This window comes from Rattus norvegicus, chromosome 1, assembly GCF_021556685.1.
Source record: "Rattus norvegicus strain SHRSP/BbbUtx chromosome 1, alternate assembly SHRSP_T2T, whole genome shotgun sequence".
Taxonomy (NCBI): Eukaryota; Metazoa; Chordata; class Mammalia; order Rodentia; family Muridae; genus Rattus; species Rattus norvegicus.
The window spans coordinates 159,285,548-159,290,165 of record NC_141534.1 but is presented as its reverse complement, the minus strand read 5'-3'; the positions used below and the strand labels follow the sequence as shown (position 1 = coordinate 159,290,165).

The 4,618-nt window shown below is 41.3% G+C and overlaps 1 protein-coding gene across 1 annotated transcript in view; it reads right to left on the bottom strand.

Moving 5' to 3' along the window:
- Window positions 1-2,675, bottom strand: part of Rab30 (RAB30, member RAS oncogene family) — a 150,366-nt gene extending 147,691 nt beyond the window's left edge. Inside the window, exon 1 of the mRNA XM_087558421.1 lies at window positions 2,521-2,675. The gene's annotated coding sequence lies outside the window, so the exon portion shown is untranslated. The remainder of the gene's footprint in view (window positions 1-2,520) is intronic.
- Window positions 2,676-4,618: the final 1,943 nt, after the last annotated feature.

Sequence of the window (4,618 nt, the reverse complement as noted above, 5' to 3'; positions counted from 1 at the left end):
GAAACTGGGACACTCACTGAGCCTTGCTGAAGGTGGTAGTTCTAGAAAAATGACCGAGGATGAGACAAGTGCTGAAGTTGAAGGTGGATATGGACTGCCAGTGCAAGAATTTGTTTAAAAGCCAGGTTTTTATAATAATGACAAAAAAACCTATTTGTGGAAAAAAAAAGAAAAGAAAGAAAAAGATATCAAAAAAGAAAATTATGAACAATGATACTTTGTTGAGAAACCTGTACCTATGCCCTGGGATATATCTTTCTTTATCTTATTCATCCATCCATCCATCCATCCATCCACCCATCCATCCACTCATCCATCCATTTATTGATTGAGACAGGGTTTCACTACCCCTAAATGTCCCAGCTTTGTAGACGAGGCTGGCCCTGAACTTACAGAGGTACATCTGTCTCTGCCTCCTGAGCGCTGGGATTAAAGGCATGCGCCACCACCACCAGGCTTATTTTATCCCTTGTATAGAAAAAATCTATATTAAAATATCTTGGATGGTGGCTGGTGATGCTCAGTGGTTAAGTACAGTCAGTGCTCTTGCAGTGCATCCAGGCTTGGTGCCCAACACCCACATCAGAGAGCTCAGAACCACCTGTAACTCCAGTTCTAGGGTATCTGACACCCTCTGACCTCTGCATGCACCAGAACATACATGATGCACATAAACTTGTATACACACACACATAAATAAAATAAAAAGAAAATCTTTTTAGAATATGAAGCATGTATCTTTAGTAAAACTTCAGTTCTGCTTTATACTGACTAGTTCTGAAATTCTTTGAAAGGAAGGAAGGAAGGAAGGAAGGAAGGAAGGAAGAAAGAAAGGAAGAAAGAAAGAAAGGAAGGAAGGAAGAAAGGAAGGAAGAAGAGGAAGGCTGGTAGATTTTCCCAAGTGACCTAAAGTAGAAAGGGCCCAAACCATGGCATGATGAATAGTAGTAGAGAAAATGCAAACTAAAACAATGATCTCACCTTTCCTTTTATTAAGTGAAACTTTTCTAGATGGAAAATGAAAGCATGAGCACAGAAGTTCTGAAGCATGTGTTTTCCTTAACAGTTTTTTTTAAATTTTTTTAAAGATTTATTTACTAGCTATCTTCAGACACACCAGAAGAGGGCATCAGATCTCATTACAGATGGTTGTGAGCCACCATATGGTTGCTGGGGTTTGAACTCAGGACCTCTGGAAGAGCAGTCAGTGCTCTTAACCACTGAGCCATCTCTCCAGCCCCTTAACAGTTTTTTTTTAATGTTTTTCTTGCACTTCTTTAAAATAGCCTATAAGGACTAGGAGATGGCTTGGTAGACAAAGCACCTGCCCAGAACACATGAAAAACAGGCAGACATCAGTAATGGAGGAGAGAAGGGATCTCCAGGGCAAGCTGGCTGCTAGATCAGCTGAACTGGAGAGCTTCTGGTTTAGCGAGGGTACCTGGCTCAGTAAAGTGGAGGGGAGTCAAGGCAGGCATTCAAGTGTCAACATCAAGCCTCCCTGAGTATGTCACACAGAGGCACCTGCATACACATGTGTGTCAACATGTGTGAGAGCATGGCTACACTTATATACACAAAACATTTAAAAATAACAAAATAACATATACTTACAAATCTTATTATTTCCTTGTAAACTAGTAGCATTTTCTACAATAAATATGTACTCTTCCTAAAATTGGGGGCATATATACATGCATTTAAAAACTGTACAGAAACTGATAGGAAATGTGGAGGGAAGGAAATGCGTTTTATTTATTTACCTAATTATTTGAAATTTTTTTTGAGACAGAGTCTCATTATATTGCTCAGGCTGCCCTAGAACTCAATATACACTTTAGGCCCTAGCCTCTTGAATACCAGGATTATATGTGCCACTGTGTCCAGCTGGAAAAATGAGTTTTATTATCCAGGTAGACCTGGTTTAGGAATCTCTGCTTGCCTCTAAAAGAGGTGATTAACTTCTCAAGCCTGGAATCCTCACCTAAGGAAGTTAGGGAAAAGGTAGCAGGACAGTGGTAACACACAACTTTAAGCCCAGCACTCCATAGGCAGAGGCAGGCAAATTTCTGAGTTCAACGCCAGCTATGGGTTGTACAGAGTAAGTTTCAGGACAGCTAAGGCTACACAGAGAAACCCTGTCTCAAAACCAAAACCAAAATCCAGCCCCCACACCCCTACTCCCGCTTAGAAAAGAAAAGGGAAGTATAAAATGTGTTATTTCAATTCTTGACACTTTTTAGACATCAAACGATTGCTTTCATTTTATTCTGTCACAGCGTCAGACAACAAGCGATTTTGTTCTTCCACTGTAGAAGGTGAACTATCTGATGGACGGCTACACTTTTATAAGATTTACTCTTTACTCCTTGCTTTCCTTTCCTTCTGTTTCCCAGTTGCTGTGTTTGCCTGTTTGTATCTCAGTTTGCCCTGTTTCTCATAGAGCAGTCATTCCGAGGTACTCCAGATAGAATTTTTCCCAAAACCCAGCTCCTAAAGCAACCAGCCTCCCAGACTTACCTGAGGGTCACCAGCAATCAGTGCACTGTCTTCTCACGCTTTCACTCTGCTTTCTTAAGATCTGAAAACCGTGTCTGTGCTCGGGATGCCTCCTGTGACCGGCTGCGCCCGGATCTGTTTACTGTTCTCCTGTCAGCTACCCTGTTCTTTCCTCCAGGCAGAAACTAACAGTTGCTGAGAATGCTCCCTGTATGCCACTCCCATCAGCTGTAGACTATGTTTACAGATTTTTCCAGTCAGCAAATGTCTTCCCTTGGCTTCCTTTCCCTCACTCCTGCCTTTTTCCCACTCCTTTACCCCCCTCTGAGAAAAATTTTTTTCTTTTTTCTCTAATATAATTTGTGTTTGCTTTAAAAAGTACACCAAGCAGCTCTTGTCTATATGATTGATCCAAAGGCACAATACTGAATATACGTCCTTTATCATCGTAAATACACAACTGAACATGTTATGATGGCTCAGAGGATAGCACACTACAGGATGATGTGATTGTGAAACTAGCAACAAACACTTCCTTTCCAGGTCCCCATGATTAAAGATATGATAATGGGGTTTGGTGTTAGAGCAGGTTGGAATTCTGTCTCTAACGCTATACAACTTTAAGCAATGTCTGGGCTTTAATAACAATCTCTGTATTAAGATGATTGAATCTTCCTGGCAGTGGTGGTACACACCTTTAATCCCAGCTTGGGGGGCAGTGGGAGGGGGATCAGAGACAAGTGGATCTCCATAAGTTCGAGGCCAGCCTAGTCTACAGAGCAAGTTCCAGGACAACCAGGAATACATAGAGAAACCCTGTCTCGACAGAAAGAAAGAAAGAAAGAAAGAAAGAAAGAAAGAAAGAAAGAAAGAAAGAAAGAAAGAAAGAGAGAGCACATTTTTATCCTAAAATGGGATAAAATGCCTGTAAACTCAATAAGATGTCGAATGGTTACAAGGACATTAATGTAAAAGAAAGTATTATTTCTCTACTTCATTTTCCAAGGTACATATGTTTCTTGGGGGGTCTTATAATCTGTGGTACAAAAATCCAGATACTTATGTAACAGTAAACAATAAAAACTTATCAACTGGATAGCATGCTCTGTACTAAAGAACTCATTAAAGACCATCTTATTTAACTTTCATGAGATACCATTATCATTTCAACAGTGTAGAATTTCACAGACGTCTAGCTCGCACATCGCCTGGTAGCAGCCTCTCTGCCCACAACCTCTGCACTGTGTTGTTCCCATTCATGCCTTCCATATAGTGGGAGGTCTGCGTCCAGTCACTCCTTTAACTCCCTTGAGTAACCTCACACATTCCCACAAAAACTGACCTGATCTACAACTCTTTGATCAGAAGGCTGGCTTCTTTACACACAATCTAAAACTGGGTTTATCTAGTGGAAAAAGTGATATGGGAGGAGTAGGGTACTTCTTAGTGTCAAAGGTCTGGTTTCCCTAAGGCCAGTGACTTCACGATAAAAAAACACCTCAGGGTGTAATGAGAAAGACTTTAGTAAAAAGCCTTCTCTGCACTGCACATAATTTGGCAAGCTCATAATTTGGCAAGCTTCTTTAAATTTGTTTTATCATTGCAATTTTACAACTGCCTTATGAATAAGTGTTATTTATAGATCCAATTTATGATGGATACTGGGGCTCCTAAGTGCTGTTTCCCAAGATTACCCTGAGAGTGATTTAGGATTTGAGCTTTGGGATGTTCAGAGCTGACGGTATTTCTACTGTCCTAGTCCTAGCAATGGCTGTTTTTACAAGGCTGTGGTAGGTGCCTTCTCTTCACCCCCAAGTATAAGCTCCTCACCTGCAGACTCAACTGAGGGCTGCAGTTATGGACCAGGTATCTGGTGTGGGTTCTGAACTATCTTTTGAAACATTCAGGAGCACTGGGTTCCTAATAATGAGGAGCAACTCTGGCAGCCGGTTTCTCTTAGCACATTTAGAGGGAGCTTCAGAACACCAGGGGTGTAGCTTGACTCGGAGCCACAAGGCTAAGAGGCGGAGAACACTTGGTTCTAGCCAGTCTGGAGCTCTAGCTATCAAAATTCATGATGTCTAAGTCATCGAGTCCAGTTAAGATAAAAGGAAGTGGA